This window comes from Taudactylus pleione, unplaced genomic scaffold (genome assembly GCF_031769625.1).
Source record: "Taudactylus pleione unplaced genomic scaffold, aTauple2 ptg000016l, whole genome shotgun sequence".
Taxonomy (NCBI): Eukaryota; Metazoa; Chordata; class Amphibia; order Anura; family Myobatrachidae; genus Taudactylus; species Taudactylus pleione.
In genome coordinates this window covers 47,774,036-47,795,362 of record NW_028284418.1, presented here as the reverse complement: position 1 = coordinate 47,795,362, position 21,327 = coordinate 47,774,036, and the positions used below count along the sequence as shown (strand labels likewise).

Sequence of the window (21,327 nt, the reverse complement as noted above, 5' to 3'; positions counted from 1 at the left end):
TTAGTAGGATATTGAGCTCTGTATAACCTGGCCACCAAAGGAGCGGTATACAGGGAGACTGACCAAACCTCTTGAAATTATCAGCTACAGCAGAGCACTCGGTGTTTGCGGCACCGGGGGGGTAGATGGACGAGCAGCACAGGCGTCCATTAGGATACCTAGCACTGCTTGCTCTAAGAGAGAAAAAAACAAAAACAAAAGTTTGTCTAAAAAGGTGCAACTGAATCCTGCGCACCAGACTGACCTGCCTGTGGCCAGGGGCGGGAGATATAGGGAAGAGGACCAGGACATTCTGGGATGCACAGCTTGACTGTCCGGTGCCTGGATCACTCCAACCAAATAACCCAAGGTAATTCCTGTGGACCCTATGGATCCTGAAGATGGAATATAGATTTTCCCTACCATCTCTCATCCTAAGGGAGGTGCAATTAGAGAAATGCGAGTTTACTCTGGTTCAATGTGAGTTTCTAATTGGATTGCAAAATGAATTAGCCAGGTGAATTTGCAGAAAAAACAACAACTCACACCTAACTGGATTGAACCCCTATATCTCTACAACATATTATTACATGAAATGTTCGGTATTGTAACATACATTAAGATATAAACATTTCCTTTTTCTTTGGCCAATCTTGCCATTGCTGTCTGTAGACATATTTTTTTTAACTGTGGTGGTCGCATGGGATGCAAACACAGCTAGCTATGCTTCAGATGACAGGGTGCGACCGCACCGCCCCGCTGCGTTTTTGAAGAGGAAATTTGTTCTACACATGTGCAGAACGGATCTCCTCCAACTACCCGGACTCTCCAGCAGACCCGGCAATTTCTGATCGGTTTTGCCGGAAAAATCGTCAATTAAGTGGTTAATTCTCAATATGGTAGCTGCCATAATGTGTATATATACAAAAATATACACGCAGTAAAACTGTAATCTCTCTGTATTACTGAACTATACCCCAAATGTATAATACATCCAAACACTACATATGATATATATATATATATAACAAAAAAACATTTTTTGTGAAAATATATATATATATATATATATATATATATATATATATATATATATATTTTCACAAAAAAATGTTTTTACATGTTTTATATGTACGAATAGGCTGACCACCAGTATTTCTACAAATGTGAATGTCAATACTATCTTTGTACTGATTGCTGGTAATGGTATACAGACATTAACACAGTAACCATTAAGTTTAGAGTCATAAACCGTTCCAACACCACTGGGAAAGCGTGTTTTACAGTTTCTATGGTTTAAAAATATATATATGAATTCTAAACTTCTAGGTTTACCCCATAATATTAGTTAGTTGGGTGGGGTTGAAGCATTCCTCCCATTATAATCTGAACTACATGAAACCTGTTTAAAAGCAACCCGACACTCCTGAAATTGGGTCACAGATTTTCTGGATGTGCCAATTGCCTGTCCTACCGCAGCACTTGCCTATAGCTACAGCCCATGTTGATAAAACACCCTTCAAACATAATTACCGCGGATGGTTAGTTCTTTTAATGCAATTATTTTTTTACCGTGCACATAAAAATGTCTTGAAAGCACAGCTACATAGTGGTCACCAAATGTAAGGTAGTGCCCGCTGCCCAGGAACCCCAGCACCGGCTGATAACCTCACCTCACTCAGCAAGATGCCAGCCGGCCGCCACCTTCCTTCTGTGTTTATTATGGGAGTCCGCCCTGAGACTCTGCGAATCACACATGCGCAATGCCTCGCTGTAACATCGTAGCTACACTAGGCAGGCCATTGTGCGCAGCAGCTTCGAGAATAGCACACTCGCGCACTACACAGAGAAACACTCAGGTATACTGTAGTGAGTTCTGGTTGCGTTGACATAGAATGTCTTGGGGCTGCTGTCCAATGTGCTGAACAAGGAGACCTATACCTTGTTATCTATCCGATGGATACAAAAGTATTATCAGATACATTGTTTATTCCTTATTCTGTTTGTAATGGAGAAATCATGTGCTTAGTATATTAATGCGCCGAGAGAGCAGCAATGATTTAACATTGAGCTACAAGCCACAAAGATGAGTAATAGGTAGAGTACATATATAAAATGTTTTTCGTTTGTAGATTTGTTTAGGGCTGCAGGAAGGCAACTGCAAACTAGGTCAGTTTTGTTATTATAGATGAGCATTGATTATGATACCCATATTGCCCCAGAATTGCATTTGCCTGGCCCATACTGGTAGTCCCACAGAAGATTTTCCACACGAATTAAGTAGATGAAATAGTCATAGCCACAGTTTTCCTGCAGAAATACACATCTAGTTGTCATCACTCACAAGTTTTTTACCTCTATATTTTATATACACTGCCATAACAGTACATTGTGGAGCGATGTAACTGTACTATCAGATACAAGGTATTGCTTGGCCTTTTGAACTAAAGTCCACCTTGAAGCGCGCTGGGCAGATCATCATTGTGGCATTATCCTATAGTTGCTAAGGGCAGGCAGCCACTTCAAATGCTTTATAACAACTCCCAGCTGTTCTAGTTTTCGACAGTGTGGTCAGGTACCCCTTTCATCCTCCATGCACAGCTGTAACAAATATATTACTGATAATATCGGTGCTCTGCACCTGTACATAATAATGGGCAAAATACATAAGTATGTTATAAATGTGTTTAACTAAAGTGTTTTAACTTTAATTATGTTCCCATTTGTGAGTGTAGTCTCCAGGGACTACAGAATGGTGACACTGGAGTGGTTTCCAGAGCTCCAGGATGGATTTAATTCATTTCTGTAGGTGCGTTGCCTCTTCTAGAGTCCCTCAAGGAGCTTGAATCCTAGAGCCAAATTTACCATTGAGGTAGCCCTAAATTCTGTGGAAGGATTTAGGGCTATCTCAGGTCAGTTTTAGTGGGAGATTCAAAATATAATGGGTATATTTATCAAAGCTTCTCAAAAAAGAAAAGTGGTAGTGTTGCCCATAGCAACCAATCAAAATGAACTATGATAGCTAGAATCTGATTGGTTCGTATGGCCAACATCTCAAATTGTCCTTTATACAAATTTAGATAAATGTACTCCTATATCTTCCAGCTGGGCCGCAGTCATGGGGGTACAGGGGCACAGATGAAGAGTGGGCCCGATAAAGCTAATGATGTCGGGCGCAAACTGCTTCTCATTTACAGACAGTCCTGCAGATCGTAGCCAGGATAATTGGAGCTAGTCAACTGGCGGACACATATTAAGGGGGAGTCACCCTTGCTCAGGGGGCCTTCTGGACCAGGTGTACCCACAAGAGGTAGCACAGCCACAATATCTAAGCTTCACGGATTGGGTATGGGATGCCTGGATTCTGACCGGCGTAAGGATTCCGGCACCAGTAATGTAAGCATCAGCATCCCGACCGCCGGGTTGCAGAACGCATCCCAGCTGTACTAGGGCCTCCATTTATTAATGATCGCTGTTACACAGCGATCTGGGCATGACATTACCGCCCTTGATCACATTGCAATATGCGATCATAGCACCCAGATGTATCATCTGGGACATGCAGGGACACAGGCTGCGAAAGGAGCCCATTCCTGCGATGTGCCCGGAGACCTGCCGGGGCTGCTGCTCATGCACAGTCATACTGACTGCACATGCACGGCCACCATTGCTCTGCCAGCTAATTATGCATGGTGTAGCCCATAGGCTACAGCGGATAACTCCATCTTCAGATGACGTTAGCTGCGGGGGCCAATATCCGGAATGCATCACCTTCTGGATGTTGGTCAATTTGGAAGCATCGTATCCCCATAGAAACCTATGGGGATGTGGTTGCCAGCGGGAATGGAGGGATACCTGCAGCGGTCCCTCCTTTATACATCCGGGGGATACTAAATATTTGTGATTAACCCCTGACAACGGGTGTTTTCAGGGATTATACCTCAAATATACAATGATAAATGGGCCCCTATGTATTTTGTCCGCTTGCAGTCCGTTCCTGCCACTACTTTCCCTTCTGTCCTCCTCCACCTCACCTGACTTCCTTTCTGATCAGGCCTCTTGCACAGTCAAGTCAGAAGTCATCAGTGTAAGCTGAACAGGAATCTCACACCCTATGTCTGCAATTCTCTGCTCCTCCCCAATCCTGTGTGTCTGTCTCTGTATCCCCCTCAGTCTTTTTATACAGTATAGTATGTGTTCCTATGCCCCCCCTCAACTACCTATGTGAATGTTAAGGGGGGCATCCACTAAACAATTTTAGCCGGCGATTGAACGATAACGATGTCGTTTTCGTTCAATCGTTTAAAAATCGTTTATAAATCGTGCAGTGTTTGGTCGTTAACGATCAACGATGCACGCTCCCGCTGGTCGTTTGATCGTCTCATCAGTCGACTGAACATGCAGGTCAATTTCACTTGATCTACTAAAGATAGTTTGCAAATCGTTCAGACTGAAAGATAAAATTTCTAGGGAAAAAATCAAGGGAAAATCTTTTAGAGATTGGACCAGGAGTAGATCTTCTAGTGGATGTGCCCCATTACTTTTTTACTAGGACAGACGATTTATGATGGCAGTCCTGTCTCTCTGTCGAAGTTTAGTGGTACTGACTAGAACCAAGAAATAGCCCGGATGGACTCTACTACAGAATAAGGGACACAGGGCCTAATTAAGACCCGCTTGCGAGCGCCGAGCGCTCGCAAGCGGGTCGATGGTGCCCTAATGCGCATGCGCACGATGGAGGGAGCTCCGTCGTGCTCATGCGCGAGACCCGCATAGCGACAGCCATGCGCTGTCGCTATGGGTCTCACACCAAAGGGGGCGTGCTGTCGATGGTGAGTGACAGCACGCCCCCTTTGGTGGGCGTGCCGGGGGCGTTGCTGCCTAGACGGAGGCGTTCCCATGGGAACGCCTACCGTCTGGGTCTGGCCCCACTGACATCACTAGTGATGTCAGTGGGAGTGCTTTTGGGTCCGATAGAGCCAAAAGCACTCCTGGGCTTGCGGCAGCGAGACCCTACCGCAGGGTCTCGTTGCAAGCCCGATGGTCGCGATGGTCATGACCATCGCGACCATCTCTTTGGCCACTCGCATAAGCTGTGGGTGGTCACCCACAGCTATGCGAGCGGCCAGGAGACCGCTCCATTGTTAGGTAGGAGGGCCCTGATTCAGAGCGAGCGCTCTGGTCAGAGCGTCCAGCTCTGAATCAGGCCCACAGCTTGGATTGGCTAATGAGGCAGGGAATTTGTTTACCCTGCTCCAGTTTGCTGTATGAATTCTGTATAAAACACAAGCGTAAGAGTCTATGGACCTGATTCTAAGTCACACACATATCCTCATTGTCAGGTTTGGATCTGTTGGTGGATTAGGACTTGAGGTTGCCAAGGGGAGTGGGACATGAAAGGCTGGGCTGGAAGTTAGGTGGCTTGATATAGCTTTTCTCCATGCAGGAGAGAACTGCAGGAGAATGGCAAAACTATGGATAGTACTAGGATTGCCAATCAGTTCAGCTATTGTGAGATTGCTGGGATGCAGAGCAGTACTAGCTATTCAGGAACACTGGGATTTGCAGTACCAGTTAAGCAGGATTGCTGGGAGCAGTATAAGCTATTCAGGACACTGGGATTTGCAGTACCAGTTAAGCAGGATTGCTGGATGTGGAGCAGTACCAGCTATTTGGGAATACTGGGATTTGCAGTACCAGTTATGCATGATTGCTGACATGCGGAGCAGTACCAGCTATTTGAGAACACTGGGATTTGCAGTACTAGTTATGCAGGATTGCTGGGATATGGAGCAATACCAGCTATTCGGGAACACTGGGATTTGCAGTACCAATTATCCAGGATTGCTGGAATAAGCATACAAGCTATTCAGGAGCATTGGGATTTGCAGTACAAGTTATGCATGATTGCTGGCATGCGGAGCAGTACCAGCTATTTGAGAACACTGGGATTTGCAGTACCAGTTATGCAGGATTGCTGGGATATGGAGCAATACCAGCTATTCGGGAACACTGGGATTTGCAGTACCAATTATCCAGGATTGCTGGAATAAGCATACAAGCTATTCAGGAGCATTGGGATTTGCAGTACTAGTTATGCAGGAACACTGGGTTTTGCATTACCAGTTATGCAGGATTGCTGGTTTGAGCCAGGAAGACCTGGGAGGTATCATTAGCACTGGAGTGTATATGCAGATCACTTGCTGGAGAGATCCTAGAGCAGGTTACAGCAGGTCTGAAGACAACAAAGCACTGGCAGTTGGACTTCCTTTATACCCCTGGGTCTCCGGTGATTGGTGATTGGCCGTTCCTCTTCCTGCAGCCTCCTGTCTCTCACCATTGGAGTACTGTGATCATGTGAGTCAGGACTAAGATGGCGACACCCAGGTCCGGCTCCACGTGGGACTTCGATCACTGCGGCCACTGAGAAATCAAATGACCCGCGGACAGCGGGAGCCAGCGGAGATGCGCACCCACAGAACGGCAGAGGTGTGTGAGCACCCGGCAGGGAAGTGCAGCATGCACCCGTTACGTGACACGCATGCAGGTGCATCTGGAATCCGGATGGATTGCAAATGGAATGCTAATCCAACTCATATATATATATATATATATATATATATATATATATATACATATTGTATAATTATACATAATGTGTATGTCTTCATATGTACTCTTTGTAGCACTCCACTTATTTACATCAGCTGGTGCAGACATCATGGCTAGTATTGGCACTTACAGCTAATCCATGCTAGGTGCAAAAGATGGGCATTGCTCGGCATATGCACACCTCAGAATATGGTGTAACTCTGCCAGTGCACCCACAACACATCTACAACATGCCCATGAGATGGGTCTCTCTTCTGCAGTGGCGTAACTAGAGCTGGGCTGGAGCTCACTTATGAGCTCCGCTTTCCGGCTCCTGCAGTGGGTGATGGGAGAGACGTCATGATGTCTCTCCCATAATGCAAAGCATGCCAGCCTGGGCGGACTGAGGTGCGGACGGTGGCAGGATCAGGAGCCGGAGCTGGACCGGGGATTCAGCTAAGTGGTTTTTTTTATTTTTTATTACTTGCGTGTCTTACTCTGCACTACTGGGGGCACTGCATCAGGGGGTTGGGGGCACTGCATCAGGGGGTTGGGACTACTACTGGGGGCACTGCATCAGGGGGTTGGGACTACTACTGGGGGCACTGCATCGGGGGGACTACTACTGGGGGGGACTACTACTAGAGGCACTGCATCGGGGGGACTACTACTGGGGGGGACTGCTACTGGGGACTACTGCTGGGGGGACTACTAATGGGGGCACTGCATCGGGTGCTCTAATAAGGGCACTACTGGGGGGGACTACTACTGGGGGCAATGCATTGGGGGGGACTACTACTGTGGGCACTATATCAAGGGCACTGCATAGGGGGGACCACTACTGGGGGCACTGCATGGGGGGGACTACTACTGGGGGAACTATATAAAGGGCACTGCATATGGGGGATTACTACTGGGGGCACTATATAAAGGGCACTGCATAGGGGGACTACCATTGGGGGCACTATATAAGGGGCACTGCATAGTGGGGACCACTACTGTGTGTACTGTATAAGGGACACTACTGGGGGCCTGCATAAGAGGGACCACTACTGGAGACACTGCATACTGGGGGTACTGTATAAGGGGAACTACTGGGGGCCTGCATAAGGGGGACCACTACTGGGGGCACTGCACAGGGGGCACTGTATACGGGGCACTGCATTATGGAATGGAAAGGAATGTTGTGACCAATCCCATTTTTTGGGTGCCCGCATATAGGGGGGTGGGAGGCTCCATTTTTCAATTTGCCCTGGGCTCCAAATACCCTAGTTACGCCACTGCTCTTGTGCATATGCCCAGTTGCTACCCAGAAACACCCATTTAATGGATAGAGATAGACATCTGAGATTTGTCCGACTCAGGATCACCCAGAGATATGCAAAGATGTGTATGTTCACTACAGCACATGTACAGCTCGCTAAAGCTCACTAGATGTGGCCATATTCAGACCTGCATCAGAATCAGGCCCTATGTATGTATAACATCACTTCCTTAGAGAGCTATTTCTGAGCAACTATCATTTATTATTAATGATCCTGTTCTGTTCCTGCACAATGACTCTGCTGTATCTATGATCTATAGATATGAGCTAACATTCTAATGACCAGTTGGCATGTGTTGGCAACCTATAGTTTTGAGGATCCAACCAGAGTACCAGGCAAAGTGTTACACACAGCAGTGACAGACAACACTAAGGAGCATAAGTGACTCCAGGTGGTGGTAAAGAATTCTGGTGATGGCACTGGCATCCTCTTACATAGAACAATCAAAATTCATGGCCTTTTACCCACAAGTGTATCCAGGGGCTGGCTAGCAACTTTCAGCCTGGGGGGCAAACACAACCATGTGGCCCCAACTTTTCTACCAGCAAACTGTGGGGGGAATTCAATTCAATGCGATGAATATATTCAATACACCACTCTGTTTGCCTGGTCGAGAATTGGTTAAGTCAGAGAATGCCGGTTCTTGTTACTTAAACTGGGTGTTTAGTCGTGAGAACCGGCATTCTCTGACTAAAGTGCCGGCCGCGCGGCTGTTAGCACCGTGCTAAGCCGGCAAAGAGCTGCGTGGCCAGCACATTTGTTGTAGTTCTCCTCGCATTCCCAGGGGGGTGCGAGAAGAATCCTTTAGCTCGCCCAAACAGCGCAGTGAATTGTATAGCTGCGGGAGCTCCCTCCTGAGGCTATTCATTATCGCATTGAATTGAATTCCCCCCGGTGACGGAAAAATTTGTGTCATAATGCTACAAGATAATAGCACCCAGGTGAGTTAGCTCTCAAATTAGAAATATATCAATGTATGTGCTTATCATGTTGAATAAGAAAATGCATAAATGTATGACCTAAAGTGGGTGCTAATAACATGTAGCGTTAGCACCACCAAAAGCAGGGACATTATGGCGGGGCTGGTAGCTTAACCATATTTTTGCAAATTTATGTACCGAAATCTCTGCAACAACTATTATCATATAGGATACAAATCTCTTTACTGGCCTATGAGCAGAGTGCTGGGGGAATGTTTTTTGTATTTTTTCTTGTCTAGATTAACCCTTCCCTTACATGCACCTGTAAAGGGCTTATAAATTGATTTGAGAAACCACCATTTTTTTAGTATCATTTATTAAAAATGTCTGTATTGGTCTGGGATGGGTCGTGGGTGTGTCGGCTGACTTCAGTGCTCATTGGCAGAGTGCGGATGGAGATGGGATGGATCTTTTGCACCCAGCATGAGGCTGGTACAATCACTAATGATGGCGGCTCCCGATGTAAGAAAAGAGGGCGGGATAGGATACATAATATTTAGTATACATGGGGCGGATTCTCACATCACCGTGATGTAGTAACAAGCAGCTGCAGCTTTACGCAAATGCGGCCATCAGAATCAGCCCCATAATATTTATATACTCGTACTTTTCTGCTGTAACCCCAAACACTCACTCCCTTTGCCTAGCCCTATCTGTGTTTTTCCCCATATTCATTACATTTTTATTTGCTTATTCGCATACAAATGATAATGCAAACAGGTAACAATAAATGCAAATGCCTAAAAAATAAAACCACGGGAAGGCAATAAGAAGAAAAAACACAAAGAAACATTATACAAAATAATGTCAGTGTTGTAATTAATATTGCCTTATTATTTACTATTATAAGGGATTTTATAGCTGGGTCACTTTGTAAAACTCATTCTTGTGCCACTGCCTTTCTCTGCACTGCTGATCCGCTGCTGAACGCCCGGGTCATGCTCTCATGCCTCTGCTCTGATAAGTGGAGACAGTCACGCTGCAGTGCACAAGGGAACGTGCCTGTAAGTGTGAGACTGTAGCTAGGAGCATATAGCTGCACCCAGCTGTTCCCAGTGGCAGCCGCGGTTCGGAGGTACTGCAGCACAATGACAAGCGGCTGGTTGGGCCGCTTGTCATTGTGCAGTGGTGGGACGCAGCAGGAAGGATTGGCTCGCGGGTCATATTTTGCCCACCCCTTCACTATACTGAATGGACAAGACAAAGACGGCAGGAAGTGGACAGCGGGGCCGGCTGGTGACTCAGTGACCCCGCAGTGGGATTCCCGAGCACCAAAAGTGCTGACGGGTGCCACTGACAACCCTAGGACAGGAGACCGACTTGGAGCAACCAGGGAGCTACTTCTTCCTGTCTCCCGGCCAACAAGCATGTGAATCAAGTGGCCCCAAAGCTGTAAAGTTGTAGCGGACCAGGAGGCAGCTGGCACTCTGCCCCCCAGCCCAGCCCGCCACTGGGTGTATCAAAGGCACATACTTTGCATTAAATGCAAGAGCAAGGCATGTGACATGTTAAAATAGAACCTATACTATTCAATATGTCCATACCCATTTGCATTTCCACTCCGTCTGCATGTAATTGCATTGTGGTGCAGTTTGTTAGACACTGCTTGTTCCAGTTCAGTGCATTCAAAGAACTTCAATGTACCTGAATAAGTACTTTCTTGTCTATTGGGACACATTGGGCCTGATTCTGTCAGCATCTTTGCCGCTATTGCTTCTGCGACTTTATGCAAAAACTGCTACAAATCTTTCCTTTTGTATATGTTAGGATCTGCGGTTAGCAGATCATCTTGGTTGCAGTTCACAGTCTTAGTTGCTACCAGGACATTGCATTTAATACTGTCATGTGTTCATTAATTACTGTCTGTCTGTGTGCAGTATCAGCTGCACACTAGTTAATTGTCTTGTCTGTGTGCACAGGCCAGCTATACACTGGTCTGATATTAGGAAGGCAGCAGAGCTCACTCTGATTGGACCCTGTATCTGTTAAATTACAGCCAGCCCTTCACTCCATGCCGGTGATAGAGTTTCACGTGTTTCCGGTTCTGGCATTGTCTCCTGTATCCAGTCGAGTATCCAGCCCTCCTGTTATCTTGTATACCTGCCATTGGTGTCATCTGGGAGACACAGTTCGCTTAACATCTATCTTACATTTGTGTGGGTCCAGTGACCCATCTGCAACTTTTCTTCTCTCTGCACACTTCTGTGTAGCAACGCAGCTGCAATAGCACATCGGGCAGTAAAAGAGAGGAGACTGCTTCTCTCAGCGGCCTCCTCTTTCTCACTGCCGAATGTGCTGCTATACAGATGCGGCCGCAGTGGTATTGGGCAGAGAGAAGAAATTTAGCCGCCTGCATTTCAATCCCATTCCAAGTAAAGACATACTGTACTTATCACTTTTTTTCCCTGGTATACAAAATAACCATCCAATGTGTGCACCTGCTTGAATTGTTATAAATGAACTACTATATACAGTACTTCTCTAATATCAAGCTGCGCTGTTAGGATATTTAGATCTGTGAAATGAACATTTTATGCTGACTCCAGATGCTATGTGTCTTTAAAAAAACAGTGAAGTGATTGCTTTTATTTTATTGCTATATTATGATATGTGCTTATTCTTTATTATATGTATTTGTGATTATTGTTAAATGTGTAATAATTGACAGCGCTTTCATCTATTTGTTTTTTTGTGGTTAGCTGGTATTACGTGCCCAATTCTGCAATACTTTTCCAAAAACTTTTTCTTTATGGAATGCCTGTGATATTCTGGAATTAATGTCCTGCAGTAATATACTGGTGATATGCTGTTTATCAGGGCCATTACTAAGGGTATGCCACTGCACAGAGCACAGGGCTCTGTCGGCAGCACCGTCCCCGGCCCACAGCCTTACGGCCAGGATCACTGCTGCAGCACTGCCGGAGCATCCTTTAGACACTCCTGGCCGGCACCCTGCAGTCTGTGCTGCTGAGTAAAGCATCCTCCGGATGCTCCAATCAGCGCTGGACTTACCAGTGCTGACAGACCCACCCCCTCTGCATGATGTAATGAGGTTTAGGGTTAGACACTTGGTTAAATGTTAAATTAGGATTAGCCTCTGTCTCCCCAGCACAACACATGCTATCGCTGGGCAGCAGCAGCAGCAGCAGCAGTCTCCTCTGGCTGTGTGTGTGTGGGAGGGGGGTGGGTGGGGCTATTTGCCCCTGGACAAAGAGCACACTGCACCCCCCATGGAGCTGTGCAGCGCAATACACACAATTTTTTTAAGTAGGTGTGGCCATGCCTACCTACATTAGGTCACATCCCCTAAATTACTGGGGCCTATAAAGGCTCACGACTGTCCTGGAAGGGGGTACAGATTATATTAGTAGATTAAAGCTGACACAGATTTAATATTATTCTATGAAAGCTGGTCACACCCATTCAGTGGGCCTCTGCCATAGCATTTCCCTGCTGGGCCCTTAATGCTCCAGTCCAACACTGCACTGTAGAAGTCTGGGACTGCTCATATTGTTTAATACTAGTTCTTACTAGCACAGGATAATGGTATTTGCACTTAATCCGAGAGTAATCAGAATATTTTGGAAAAAAAAACTACATCTAAATCCCTTGCTGTTGGAGACTCTTTGATGAGTAGATTGAATCAATGCATTATAAGAAGATTGAAGTGTTATCATTTTTATTACACTCAAAACAAACAGATTTATGTACAGGTAGCACAAAATTAGAAATTCGTCACCTGCTGGGGAAGAGCATAAATGGAGATAAAAAAGGAAAATCTCAGGAAATTCTCATCTTAACCAATAACTAGTGTAGGCGTAGGTGCTAACCATGGGAACACTGGCTTGTTGCTATAGTGACATGAAGTAAGTGCCAAATCACTGTAAAGTTCTACAGATATACAGAATGAGACAGATTCTGCAGACATATCAGAAACCTGTATTATATGGTTAATGTGCATACTTGTCTACAGCAAACACGTGCATTAATTGCGAAATATTAATTTACATACGAGGAACAAGGTAAAGATACATGCTCTGCTATTCTGTCATTATTTAACAAAACATCTATATTAGGAATACAGATCATTTTTTTTTTTTTTTTTCGAAAATATTTTTATTATGACTCTTTAGCACGAAAATAACCACATATTGTGGTTTTGCACAAATTTGCATAACGATATCGCTGTACAACACATAACATAGGCCCTCATTCAGAGCCGTACGCTCTGAGCAGAGCGCACGCTTTGAATGAGGGCCGCCCTCCATAAAAATGGAGCGTCCTCCTGGACGCTCGTATAGCTGTGGGTCACCACCCACAGCCTATACGAGCGTGCAGTTTGGTGGCCGCGATGGTCTTGACCATCGCGACCATCGAAACTGCGAGCCGGAGCCTGCGGTTGAGGTTTTCAACCGCAAGCCCCGGAGTGATTTTGGCTCTATCAGAGCCAAAATCACTCCCACTGACATCACTAGTGATGTCAGTGGGCCGGCTTCTGATGGGAGGCGTTCCCGTGGGAACGCCCCCGTCAGGGAGGCACGCCCCCGGCACGCCCACCAAAGGGGGCGTGCTGTCAATCAACATCGACAGCACGCCCCCTTTGATCAGACACAACGAGCGAAGGAAAGTCCTTCGCTCGTCGCGTCTGGCGCATGCGCACGACGGAGCTCCCGCCATCGTGCGCATGCGCAGAGCACAACATCGACCCACTTGCGAGCAGACAGCCGCTTGCGAGTGGGTCTGAATCAGGCCCATAGTTCTGATACCATACAAAATTCCAACAATATACCATAACATATCTATCTCTGATATTATAGAAACTGAAAAATTATCTATCAGATTTCAATAATTGAGTCTTGCCGTCATGCGGATAATGGCCCCTCCCCTCTAAAACAATATCGGCGGGTCATTATCCACCATTCTGAGTTCGAACCATGACGTAGGAGAAAAGCACTTGTGGAGCAATTGCCTTGTATTCAGTGGCAGAGTGGTCACATAACTCTCCGACATCTCAAAAAACCTACCAACCCTACTCTCCCTCTCCAAGGATGCCTCTATCCAGTCCATCCTGAAAAGATAGAACAATTTCTCTTGAAACAGAGATAAAGGAGGGGTAGCCGGCTGAATCCACATCTGAAGAATAGTTTTCCGTGCTGCAGCACTAATTGCCAAAAGAAGTTTCCGCCCTCCCCTAGATACCCTTTGATCTGTTGGTAATATGCCCAATATGGCCCACTCCGCATTAAAGGGTAAATAGTTCACTAGGTGGTCAGTTACAAACTTTCTGACACCCAACCAGAAGATTCTTACTAAGGGGCATGCCCAGAGACAGTGAAATATATCTGCATTTTCTTCCTGGCATCTATAACATCTGTGCGAAGAGGAAGACCCCATCAAAAAACCTCTGTGAGGGCTTATATATGTCCTATGAAATATATTTAAAAATAATTCTTTGTAGGAACTAGCTGGTATGAGATGACAAGATGTTTCTAATGCTTTAAGTAAATCATCTGTTGACAATTCTGGAAAATGACACAGCCAGCGAGGCAGCCCTGTTTGTATACACTCATAATCAAGCTGTACTCTAAGAAAATTGTAATGGATAGAAATGGCCTTAGATATGGGCGGAGGATTGGACAAAAAGGGGTCTAAAGAGTTGGACCAATCTTCCGTAGAGAAAATTTTAATAATTTCACCAACGTAATGTTGGGCTTGATAATATGCAAATGGAAAAGATGAGAGAAAACTATATTTCCCCACCGCCTGTTGGAATGTGAGAGGCCTTTTCGTATTATAGTCCAATAGACATCCCACTGAACCAATTCCATTTGACGCCCATAAGGTAAAGGGCTGGCCAGCCTGACCCCGTTGAAACTCAGGGTTAAGCACAAAAGAATTAAAAATTGATCTATTAGCAAGTAAATTTGATTTGTGTCTCAATACACACCACAATTTGCGTGTGCTCCATAGGAGAGGGTTTTCTTTCAAGTTAGGAGGGATATCGTGGTCTAACATGTGTAAGAAAGATACCAAGTTACAATCAGGGAGAAAGCCCCCCTCCAAATCAGAGTTAGTATATATGTCAGTGCCATGTAACCAATCACGGAGGTGACGTAAAATGGCCACATGATTATATTGCGTAACATTAGGGAAATGTATTCCTCCATTTGATTTCAATTGTTGTAAACGAACAAGACCTATTCTGCGACGCCCCTTATTCCAAATAAAATTGACAAACTCTGTGTTTATCTTCTAAAGACAACAGGAGAGGAAGGGACTGCAGGAGATACATTATCCTGGGAAAGGACACCATTTTTAGCAGACTGGCCCTTCCCAAGTAAGAGAGCTGGAGATGACCCCACCCTCCCAATTCTCTACGGAGTTCTGTTAGGGCTCTAGTGATATTCATAAAATAGAGAGATGCAGGATTTTTGGTGATCTGAACCCCCAAATACATAAAACTTTTTCTAGCCCACACAAAAGGAGTATTAGCATGCCAAGAAGGGCGCAAGTATCCAGGCCTAAGATATAAGGCAGTCGACTTTTCTGAATTAATCTGCAAACCCGACACGTTTCCAAAGTCCTGGAGCAAATTCAATATGTGACTTAAAGAAGAAGAGGGTCTAGAGATATATAGCAATATGTCATCCGCAAAAGCAGTAATTTTCAATTCTCTGTTACCTATCGATATACCTCGAATATCTAGATTTTGTTGGATGAGCCGTAATAGCGGATCAAGGGATAAATTAAAGAGAAGGGGAGATAGGGGACAACCCTGACGGGTTCCCCTGAACATCTCCACCGTCCCTCCCCGCACCCCATTTACTAATAGGGAAGTTTTAGGAGATAAATATAAATAGCGGATTAAATCTATAAAATCTTGGCCAAAAGCTCTTCGTGCCAAAACTTCACAAAGGCGAGGCCAGAGGACAGTGTCAAACGCTTTGTGGCAATCTAGGCTGAGGAGCATGTTATTGGAGGATGGATCACCAAAAGAGGCCACTGTAGCTGCTATCGCTGCTCTTATACCTTTTACTGAGTGCCTACCCTGTACAAAGCCTAACTGGTGGGAAGTAAGGAGATCAGGAAGTATACTTTGCAATCGTGTGGCCATTATCTTGGCCAATATTTTAAAATCCACATTAAGCAATGTGATTGGTCTATAAGAGGCCACTAATTGGGGATCTTTATCTGGCTTAGGTAGGAATATGGTATAAGCCGAGTTAAAAGTAGCATATAAAGGAGCATGTTTGTGAATACACCTATAGAGTTCCAATAGAGTGGGGGCCACATTATGTCGCATTCATTTGTAGTATTCTCCTGAAAGACCATCTGGGCCCGGAGTCTTGTGAGTTTTAAGACCTGAAATGGCGTCGTTAATCTCAGTAGGAGATATGTCTCTATCAAGCCCATCTCTCTGCTCTCTGGTTAGTCTAGGAAGGTGTGCTTCGCTCAGTAGTCGATCTTGGAGATTCAAATCGATAGGTCTATCCTCATAGAGAAGTTCATAGTATTTCTGAAATTGTTTAGAGATTAAATCTGTCTGAGAAAATGAGGTCCCAGAGGTAGGATCCTCAATCCTATGTATGAAACTCCTCCCACCTCTAGCTCTGGACATAGTAGCCAACAGTTTTCCTGGCCGATTCCCCCATCGGAAATATTTATTTTTAGCATAATCTAATTTACATTAAGCTTGGGAAAGTAAGAAAGATTCCATCAATTCACGTGTTTGTTTATATACCTTGAAAGTCTCTCTGACCGGGTTGGAAATATACAATTGGAAGGCTGAGGACATGGCCGCCTGCAGAGAGTCATGTTGATTATTAACTTCTTTACATTTTCTAGAGACATAATTAATAATATGGCCCCGCATCACCGCCTTTGACGCCTCCCAAAAGAGCACAGGGTCATCCCAATGCTCTATATTGTCGTCAAGATATTCATTCCATTTGATTGTTAAGAAATTACGAAAATCTTCTGATTTGGACAAGTATGTGGGGAAGCGCCAAAGGCGGGAGGCAGCTACTAGAGAAGTGTTGTACAAAGAAATACTGATTGGAGCATGATTGGAAATGACTATATCACCCAGATTTACTTCTTGTAATTTTGAAAATAATGCATCTGCCACTAAAATATAGTCAATGCGAGATAGAGTTCTGTGGGCTGCCGATATGTGAGTATATGATCTATCAGTAGGATTTAGGATCCTCCATGGGTCAGTTAGGCCTTGGAGAGATTCAAATCGTGCCAGATGTTGCCAATAAACCGAGTGTGGTCTCACTGGAGGGGTAGATCTATCTAATACTGCGTCCGCAACTATATTGAAATCGCCACCCACTATTACATTTGGATTATCTCTGGTCAGTAGAAATTGAGAAAGTTCATTTATAAAATCTGCCGGGGAGTTAGGTGCGTAAAGATTCAATAGAGTATATTTAGTATGTGAAATAGAGATATCTAAAAGGATAAAACGCCCCTCCGGATCCAGGTATTTATCATGAATAACATATGGCAAGGCTCGGTGTAGAAGTATTGCTACCCCTCGTGATTTATTTCTAAAGGGTGCAGAGATGCACTCACCGATCCAGGAGTCCCTCAACATGCAATAGTCTCCAGCCCTCCAATGCGTCTCCTGCAAAAACACTACAGAACCCTCAAGCCTCTTAAGAAGTGTAGTAACCCTCTTTCTTTTTATAGGTGTATTGAGGCCTCCCACATTCCAAGAGATTAACTTTAAAGTATTATCTATCTGAGGAGTTGAAGGCAAGGGTGACGCCATTATCCTATACCCTTAGGAGGAAACATAACAAGTAAATACATAGTAAAGAGAAAAGACATCTCCCCGTCCCAGCCTTCGAGAAGATATCGTTGAGGGGGGCCCTCCGCACTGCAGGTTAAACATTTGCAAAGACATATCCTATTCAATACAGACATAACATCAAAAGATCTGTGATACAATATAATCTGAGAAAAATTAAATATATGTGCCTTGGAGTCATTATTTTTTCCTTTTTTCCATCCAAAAACATTTGTACATTCCCTGAAAAAGGAAGAAGTACCGAGGAAAATAGCAACAGAAATGAAAATTACCAATAATGTCATTTTGCGCCATTTCTGCGGACCAATAAGGAACGCCAGTAATAGTCAGCGAACGCGGGGACCAGCCGCAAGTTAATCTGAACAATTGTTAACATGATACACCTTTTTAAACTTTTTAAGGCCTTTGGTTTGGAGACCTCGAAGGAGAGCACCTATTAAGAAAATGAGCCTTGGCTTTGTCAGGGTCATCGAAGAAAATAGTGCGGCCATCCTCTTCTACTCGCAGCTTAGCAGGAAACATAAGGGCGAAGCGTTGATTATTCTCTACCAGGAAACTGCACACTGGAGAGAAGGCTTTTCTTTTTTGAGCCACAGAAGCGGAAAAGTCCTGGAAAATCAAAATTCTGGTATCATCAATTTGTAGCTGAGGAGACTTCCGATACGCCATGAGAATCTGCTCCTTAACTCTAAAGTCCAGGAATCGAGCAATAACTGGTCTTGGACGACCTGCAGCATTATCTCTCTCTCGACCGATCCTATGGGCCCTTTCTATTTGTGGTGGGGCAGATCTGGAGACAATTTAAGAGCTCGTGGCAAGGCAGTAGAAAGATATTCCATCAGACGTTCACCCCTCACTGTTTCAGGAACTCCAATAAATCTCAAGTTATTGCGCCTATTTCTGTTCTCGAGATCATCTAATTTCTCCACCAGTGCCCCAGAGGAGCGAGAGCAGTCGTCAAGGCGAACTTGCAAGGAGTGAATTGTGTCTTCCGCGTCACTCAACCTTTGCTCCAATCCAGAGATACGAGAGGTATTGGCATCAATCTTCGCCAAAGCTGAGTCAAGAGATGTTTGCATGACATCGAATTTTTTGTCAATCTGGGGTAGAAGTTTTCTGGAGATTGCCTCGATCATATCCGCAATAGACGTCTGAGCTACTATAACCCCCTGCTCGGGACAGGAGATGTCCTGTGGGCCCGATGGGGTCTCTGAGGATCCATGTGGCGTGGAGGAGGATTTGTTCCCCGTTGGTCTATTTCTGCCCATCATAGAAGGAGTAGGTTGTGAAGAGTCGCCCGACTGTGATGTCTTATCCAAATATCTGTCCATTACCTGACAGCCAAAAGAAAAAAAAGGCTCATAAAAAAAAAATATATATATATACAAATATATATATAATAACGGGTGTTTACAATATGCAATATTCTACGAGTAAGTTGCACCCAGTAAAATTTACACACTAAAAACCTGCGGCTAGGTCCCTTTGCACACCAAAAACAATCACATATATCCACAGAGGTCACCTATTAAGAATATTCTGCCACAATATTCAAAATAAAGAAAACCACCACTAGGTGGCGTCAGTACCTAACATACTACAGCAGAGAACAGGTAAAATAAGACTTAATGCAAGCACTAATTCAATTGTGTTGTGTCACAATTTGAGCTGCTGAAATGTTGCAGTACAATTAAATAAAAGTATCAGATCTGGAAATGGGTTTTGGCAGAAAAACTAACCCCTGTATAGTGACCGTATATTAGCAGAAAGATAGTGAATATAATCCACGGTATGAAACAGTAAAATATCAGCCACGGGTTAACCAGGTATACAAAATAGCAGTAGTTTCTAACAATTATATATGTGTACATATAAATATGCACACATATACCCATACTCACATATACATCTACCACAAATGTGAATTATACCAAAGGGTTGTATCCAACAAAATACCCCAGCACTTTAGCAGTTTCGAAGCTAAGATGGACCTGACAACAGACGGCCCTCTTGAAGACCTGTAAAGTAGATATAAATGAGGACACATATACTTTAGTTGTCTCCACAAGTTGCAGTGTCCTCTATCTTTTTGTAGAAAGCGCTGAATGAGAGGGACAACGTAGGGATAAGTCCACTTCAGGGGGAAAAATAGGACTCAAACTCCAAATATGTATCCCCCGGCAACCAAATAAGAATCCAGCAAAATGTCCATGTATATAGACGTGGTGCAAATTATGTCTTTATAGAAGCTATCCCCACATTTTAGGAGAAAGGGTTGAAGCGTGGGAGAGTTAGCTGTATCACCACAACTCTGGGGACAACAACAGACCGTCTGGTGCGCAGTAAATTCCAATCACTCACCGCTGATGTCTGCTAATGGTTTAGAGCCAGTCGGAGCCCCGACTGTAATATCAGGCAGCTTGGGGGAAGTGCTTTGCAGCAGCGGCAGCCACGAGGACTCCGGTCACAGCCGCTCGCATCAGACGCTCCGTCCACACACCCTGGAGGTGTTCAGCACAAGGTGGAGAGGCCGCCGGACCGCAGACCACCCCCGTCCGTCAGATGCAGCAGAGGCCACGTTTCCCCGAGCACCCGCCCGCCACGCCAGCCAGCGCATAGAGCAGATCCCAGGAGCGGGAGAGGAAGGCAGTCCAAGACCCGCCGGCCTACCGGAGGGAGATATGCCAGGGGTGAGAGAGGAATGCGCCTATCCTCAGGCGGCTGCAGGGTCCGTCTCGTGTGTGCAGCAGAGGCCACGTGTCCCCGGGTGTCCAACAGCCGCGCTAGCCAGCGCGCGGGACGGAGTCCAGGAGCAGGAAAGGGAGGCAGGCCAAGATCCGCCGGTCCACTGGAGGGAAGTGTGTCAGGGATGGAGGAAGATGTGCCGATCTTCAGGCGACTGCAGGGTCTATCCTGTATATGGAGCAGAGGCCACGTGTCTCCGAGTGTCTGATTGCCGCACCAGCCAGTGCACGGAGAAGTCCCCAGGAGCAGGAGAAAAAGGTAAGTTAATATTCGCTGGGTCACCGGAGGAAAAAATGCCAGGGGTGGGACAAGAGGTGCCTATCTTCAGGCGGCTGCAGGTCCTGTCTTCAGTAGGCCTGCTGCCATGCCGATTCGCGCCAAAACTTGGCCGGACTCCGGAGTAGTATGAAAAGGCTACCGACCTTCCTCAAAAAGACATCTGTCTGATCCAGCCAGACTCCCCTTTAATCTGCTGGTATTGTTGACGGGGTCTATATGATTTTAGGTGAGGGTATTAGCAGATTTCCGCAAGAAGGCGCGGAGCAGTTCTAAAATGCGGCCATCTAGGATGCCCCGCCTCCGGAAGTCCAGATCATTTATTTTATATTCCAAAGATACACATTATAAATTATATAAAATCCAATACTTAGGTGTGCTGTTAATAACTGTTGTTGTGAAAATGACCTTATCTGTGGTCTTTATAGTCATATATATTACCTATACTTAGATAAAGTATCAGTTTAAATACTGTACCATTACTCTTCTTAGAGAGAGAGAGAGAGAGGGGGGGGGAGAGAGAGAGGGGGGGGGGAGAGAGAGAGAGAGAGAGATACAGTCAGGTGCATAAATATTGGGACATTGGCAGAATTTTCATATTATGGCCTCTATA

At 45.2% G+C, this 21,327-nt stretch overlaps 1 protein-coding gene across 3 annotated transcripts in view; it reads right to left on the bottom strand.

Annotated features, from left to right (window-relative positions):
- The window catches only part of RUFY2 (RUN and FYVE domain containing 2), an 84,979-nt gene extending 83,258 nt beyond the window's left edge, over window positions 1-1,721 (bottom strand). For all 3 annotated transcript variants that reach the window (XM_088476129.1, XM_088476132.1, XM_088476134.1), the window contains exon 1: window positions 1,653-1,721. The gene's annotated coding sequence lies outside the window, so the exon portion shown is untranslated. The remainder of the gene's footprint in view (window positions 1-1,652) is intronic.
- Between the last annotated feature and the right edge of the window lie 19,606 nt (window positions 1,722-21,327).